The sequence below is a fragment of the Cebus imitator genome, unplaced genomic scaffold (assembly GCF_001604975.1).
Source record: "Cebus imitator isolate Cc_AM_T3 unplaced genomic scaffold, Cebus_imitator-1.0 Scaffold328, whole genome shotgun sequence".
Lineage (NCBI taxonomy): Eukaryota > Metazoa > Chordata > Mammalia > Primates > Cebidae > Cebus > Cebus imitator.
The window spans coordinates 900,279-906,896 of record NW_016107643.1 but is presented as its reverse complement, the minus strand read 5'-3'; the positions used below and the strand labels follow the sequence as shown (position 1 = coordinate 906,896).

Below are 6,618 nucleotides of genomic sequence, written 5' to 3'. Positions count from 1 at the left end.
GCCTGGCTAATTTTTGTATTTTGTTTTTTAGTAGAGATGGGTTTTACCATGTTGGCCAGGCTAGTCTTGAACTCCTGATCTCAAGTGATCCACCTGCCTTGGCCTCCCAAAGTGCTAGGATTACAGGCGTGAGCCAACGCACCCGACCTAACAGTCCCTGTTCTTGAAAGTTTTTTGCCTTGTGCTTTCCTGTCACTGAAGACATTGTAATGTGGCTCAGTTTTCTTCCTGTCTCCAAAGCCTGCTATTCTCCTGGATGACTTCGATATTCTCATGGATGACAACCAAAATCCACATTTTGGGCCAGCCTCTCAGTTGACTTCCTTAACTCCAACGACCCTATGTCTCTACTACACCTGGGCTACTCATGACAATGGCTGTACTCCAGATTCTGTCATCACCCAGAAAAGCCCCCATACTGAATAAATCTTGCCTTCCCACTTTCCAACCACACTTTCTAACCTTGTAGTTCTCTCTGTTAAGTTTACTATACCTACTCTCCGACCTCACCCAGGCCTTTAGTCTCTTGAACCCCTCTCTAATTCTTTCCAATATCTCTGCTCTATCTTTATTTCCTTCTCTACCAAATCAAGAATAGTTGGTGTCAGTTCAATCATTCTTTTGTCCTAACTTTCTTTGCTACACTGTTCTTCTGTTATACCAACATGGAAAGAAAAATTCTGAACTGTCAGTCCTATACTTGGATTGCCAAATGCTGCTTAAAACAAACAAACAAAAAACAAACAAACAAACAATTCATAAGGGTTGTATCATTACAAATCACTATTTCTGCTTCAACAGAACCCTAAGCACTTTCTGCAGTCTTTCTGTCTTTCCTTAGCTTCCTCCAGTTCTCCATAGTGGTAATTTCAAACCTCCTTTCTCCTCTAACCATCTCCTCCCACACATTGGGCTGTTGGCCTTGCCTACACTTTCAAGAAAATAAAAGCCATTGGACTGGACACCCTTAGCTCCCCAGTCACTATGTCCAAAAAATTTCCCCTTCTCTGAAATTCCACCCAAGAATCTCAGATCTTTAGGAATCCTGCATTTTTTTCTACCACCATCTCTAGCTTTAGCCCACCAGCTTTTAACACAATTAAGTTTTCAAAGAAAAGATGAAAAACTTCTTTGCGTCTACATCAATCCTTTAGCTATCATTCACTCTACTCTGCTTCACAGCCAAATCTCTAGAAAGAGTTGTCTCCATAGCAATCTGGCTTCTTTTTCCACCATTCCACTAAAGCAGCTGCTTCCTTATTAAAGAATGACCTTTTTAAACAGATTTGCAACTCATTCACAAAGACCAATTTCCCCAATACATAATTCTTACAGATTAGGAAAAAAAGGGCCAACAGCCTAAAAGCAAAATGGGTAAAGGATATGAAACATAACTAATAAAAAAGCATATAGTTTTCTTAAATGTATGAAAAGATGCTCAACGTCACTGATGATCAGAGAAAGCCAAACTAAAGCAATGCTGAGATGCCATTTTTTACCTATCACACTGGCAAACATAAAAAACTTTGACAATGCTGCACTGGCAAGAGTTTGAGTAAACAGTCTGTAAATATTCATCAGAATTACAAATGCACAACCCCCCTGACACAATTCCACTTCTAGAAACTTATTCCACAGATACACACGTATACTTTCAAAGTGACCCATGTACAAGGTTATCAATGTAGCATTGTTTTCAAGAGAAGAAAACTGGAAATGCCCTTAATATTTATTAACAGGGGAGAGAGGTGTGATTAAATAAATTATGGCTTGCTCTTTCTCTCTCTATTTTATATATACATATATATATAAATTATGGCGCTCTGTGTGTGTGTGTGTGTGTGTGTGTGTATATATATATATATCTTTACTGAGACAGAGTCTCGCTCTGTCACTCCAGTTACAGTGCAGTAGGGCAATTACTGAACTTGGAAGGATAAAGAGTAACTTGCCAAGACAAGGATCAGACATAGTCTTTCAAACAGAGATGACTTGGAAGCTTGAAAAAGCCTGTCCGGTCCTAGGAACAACAAAGACCTAGGTAAGGGCATCACGTGGTGCTTTAATAAATATCTGTTAAATGAATGTAAAAATGGCAGACATAAAAGACTAGAGTGGGAAAGGATAGTGTAGGGTGGGGAAATGCACACAATGAGGTTAGAGGAAGCACTGATCAGATCATGAAGGGGCCTGCAGGTCACAATGAAAGTTTTAACTTATCACTGAACACACTGGGGAACTACCAAAGGTTTTATTACAGTGAGGTTAAATGGAACAATTTAGATTTTAGAAATAATGACTGACAGCAGAGTGAAAGATGAGCTTGTGGGGTAGGAGGTAAGGAGGGCCACTGACTGAAGCCTTCAGAAGTAATCTAGCCAGTAAACCAGATGGATCTCAGAGCAGGGCAGGAATATCTAAAGGAGACTGAGAAGAGAATTTATAGGGGTAGAATTGAAGGCTTAATGAGATATTGGAAGTAAGGAATGCCCAGATGTCTAACTTCAGTGAACTGCAATGCTATAGGCAAGAGGATGACCAGTTTTGGGGAATGTGGTGGGGAAAGTGATGACATTAGTTTGAACATGGAGAATGTGTGGTTTTGGAGTACATATTGTACTCGGGAGTGGGGGGAAGAAAGGATAGAATGGCAGACAGGCAATGACAGAGCAGCTGCTCTAGAAGTCAGGCAGAAAGCCAAAGAAGGGAAGAAGACAGCTCTAGGAGCGACAAAAGCAGCAATGAGCTAGCCAGGCAGCAGACATCTGACAAACACAGTAGGCAGGAGTAGGTGGGTGCTGATGAGTAGAAAACTGATACATACTACCAGGGGAGGGTGGAGTAGGAACAGCACTCTGAAGAGCTGCCAGTAAGAGAAATCAGCTTGAAAAACTGGAAAGCTTCTGAAGAAGTCCTAGAACACCAGAAATCAACTTTCATTATAGGTCTTCTCTTGAGAAAGGCAATGTGATAGTGAAGTCCAAAACAAAGAGAAGAGACCTTGCCCAACATTAGTGAAAGCTAAGGCACTGGAGAGCAGCTCACTTCCACAGATGACATTATATAGAGAATGAAACTAGACTGCTAAGGCTGTGAAATAGATTCTTAAGTTCTACTGCTTCTAAGTTGCACCTAAAACAAGATTCAATTGGGGACCTTGAGAGAGATGAGTCTGGAAATATGGGAGAAATCTAGCTATTCAGTGTTAAGGATTACTATACTGCTACCATACTTAAGACAGTATTAGCAGAGGAATAGACACATAGATCAATGGAGTAAAATAAAGAACCAGTTACAGAATCACATAAATATGCCCAAATAAGTTGCAAAAGCAATTCAATGGACAGCCTTTTCATCAAACAGTATTTAGAAAACTGTATATCTATATGCAAAACAATATGTTGGACCTTCCCTTATACACATGCAAAAATTAACTAAAAATGGGTCAAAAACCCAAATTTAAGTCCTAAAACTACAAAACTCAGAAGGAAACAGAGGGCAGAGCTTCATGATATTGGCTTTGGCAACAATTTCTTGGATAAAACACCAAAAGCACAAGCAACAAAACAAAATGCAGATTAAGTTGGACCTCATCAAAATTAAAAACTTCTATGAATCAAGGATACTATAACAGAATGAAAAGGCAATCCATGGATGGAAAAAAATGTGTGCTAATCACATATCTGATAAGGAACCGAAATCCAGAATATATAAAGAGCTCCTACAACTCAACAACAACAAAAACAACCTAATTTTAAAAATGGGCAAAGGGGCTAGGTGTGCTGGATCATGCCTGTAATCCCAGCACTTTGGGAGGCTGAGGAGGGAGGATGACTTGAGCTCAGGAGTTCAAGACAAGACTGACCAACACAGTGAGACCTCATCTCTACAAAATACATTTAAAAGTTAGCCAGGGGCCAGGCAAGGTGGCTCATGCCTGCAATCCCAGCACTTTAGGAGGCCAACACAGATGGATCATCTGAGGTCAGGAGTTTGAGACCAACATGGTGAAACTCCATCTCTACTAAAAATACAAAAAATAAGCTGGGTATGGTGGCAGAGTGCTTATAATCTCAGCTACTTGGGAGGCTGAGGCAGGAGAATCACATGAACACAGGAAGAGGAGGTTGCAGTGAGCCGAGATCATGCCATTGCATCCCAGCCTGGGCGACAAGAGCAAAATACTGTCTCAAAAAAAAAAAAAAAAGGTGGTGGCATGTGCCTGTAGACCTAGCTACGTGGGAGGCTGGGGAAGGAGAACTGCTTGGGTCCAGGAGTTTGTGGTTACAGTGAGCTAAGATTGGCGCCACTACACTACAGCTTGGGTGAAAGAACAAGACCCTGTCTCTAAAACAAAAAAGAAACAAGAAAAAATAACAAACCCCATTTCATACCCATTAAGATGGCTATTATTTTAAAAAATAATAAAACAGACAAACAAAAAAGAAAACCCAGTAAATAACAAGGGTTGGTGAGAATGTGAAGAAATTGGAAACCTGAACACTGCCGGTGGGAATGTAAATGATACCACTACTATAGAAATCAGTATGGCAATTCCTCAGAAAACTAAATATAGTATTAACATATGATCTAGAGTCTACTTTTGGGAATATACCCAGAAGAATTGAAAGAAGGAATTTAAACAAATATTTATGCACTAACATTCATAGCAGCATAATTCACAATAGCTAAAAGGTGGAAGCAATTCAAGTGTCCATCAACAGATGAGTGGATAAATAAAATGTGGCATATACATACAATGAAATTATAGCCTTAAAAAGGAAGGAAATTCTGACACATGGATGAACCTTGAAGATATTATACTAATAAACCAGTCACAAAATGAATATACTGTATGATTCCACTTATATGAACTACTTAGAGCAGTCAAACTCTCAGAGAAGGAAAGCAGAATGATGGTTGCCAGGGGCTGTGGTAAGCAGGAATGAGTTTAGCATTTAAATGGGGACAGAATTTCAGTTAGGGAGAATGAAAAAGTTTTGGAGATGGATGGCAGTGATGGTTGCACAACAATGTGAATATGCTTAATACCACAAAAGTATACTTAAAAATAGTTAAAATGGTAAATTCTGTATTATATGTATACTTAACTACATTTTTTAAAAAAGACAGGAGAATAAAAAGGCAAATCATAGACCGGGAGAAAATTTTGCAAAAAAAAAAAATATATATATATCTGACAAAGGATTGGTATCCAGATACATAAAGACCTCTAAACACTCAACAGTAAGAAAATAAGTAAGTCCAAAAAATAATGGGCAAAAGATTTGAATAGATATTTTTATCAAAGAAGATATACAGAAGGGAAATAAGTACATGAAAGATTCTGCAAACTTTTTTTTTTTTTTTTTGAGATGAAGTTTCGCTCTTGTTGCCCAGGCTGGAGTGCAATGGCACAATCTCAGCTCACTGCAATCTCTGCCTCCTACGGTCAAGCAATTTTCCCGTCTCTGCCTCCTGAGTAGCTGGGATTACAGGCACCCACCACTATACCTGGTTACTTTTTGGTATTTTTAGTAGAGATGGGGTTTGACCATGTTGGCCAGGCTGGTCTTGAACTCCTCACCCTAGGTGATCCTCCTGCCTTGGCCTCCTAAAGTGCTGGAATTACAGGCATGAGACACTGTGCCCAGCCTATACTTGTTTTAAAACATAGATTTTATTATTATTCAAGTATGATGAGGCCAACACAGGAGATGATTACCACTGCAAAACAGTTATTCACAATTCTGAAGAGGAAGGTACACACCATGCCACGCAGGGGCCACATGAAGAAGCATTAGGGTCAGTCAGGAGTTCAATGGAATGTGGTGAAAACATGGGCAAGAGTCTTTATGTGGCTTCATTGGAATGAATGGGCAAGGAAGGGTAAGCATGTTTACAACTGGCTAGTTTGAATAATTTCAGTGAGTTCTGCAGCATAGGGATGTCCCTAGTTTCCTAGTACCTGATCTTGAATTGAATAGGGTGGTGGATAGCAGCAGAGAGGTGTAAAAGTCCTGTGAGAGCCACATAAAGGAGGCAGCTTGAGTATGAGTGAGTTATTCACTGTGTCTAGGAATTGGCTAGCCCTTTCAAAGGATCAGAAACACAGGGTTAATACAATACTACATTATTTCTACTGTATAAAACTCTATATAGTGACAGAAAATAGATCAACGGTTGCTTGAGGATGAAGGAGTGAGCAGGGGTAAGAGGCAGAGATTATAAAAGGCAAAAAAAAAATTTTCAGGACAGATGATGTGTTCACACTCTTCTTGTGGTGATAGTTCCCTGCTGTATACATGGGTCAAAACTTAATAAATTTTACACTTTAAATGTGTACAGGTTGTTATGTCAATTATAAAGTTGTTTAAGATTTATAGGAATAATCAATGAAAAGAAATACAATGAAAATGATTCATTTTTAATGATTTCTTTTTTATTGTATAATAAAAATGAAACAAAGAATAGTTATTTGATAAATTAACAAACAGGTAAAAAGAGAAGACAAGTTAATAATATAAATGAAAAGTAGAAATAATTACAGACATAGCAGATAAAAGGTGAGATTATCTACAACTATAGGCAAAAGAAATTGAGAAAAATGAACAAATC

The 6,618-nt window shown here is 38.8% G+C and overlaps 1 protein-coding gene across 5 annotated transcripts in view; it reads right to left on the bottom strand.

The window, feature by feature from the left end:
• PTPRA (protein tyrosine phosphatase receptor type A) overlaps positions 1-6,618 on the bottom strand; it is a 175,060-nt gene that overhangs the window by 83,159 nt on the left and 85,283 nt on the right. The window contains exon 1 of one of the 5 annotated variants that reach the window (XM_037730058.1): positions 2,825-2,909. The exons of the other annotated variants lie outside the window; for them this stretch is intronic. The gene's annotated coding sequence lies outside the window, so the exon portion shown is untranslated. Of the gene's footprint in view, positions 1-2,824; positions 2,910-6,618 lie in introns of those variants that run through there. 5 annotated transcript variants of the gene reach the window in all.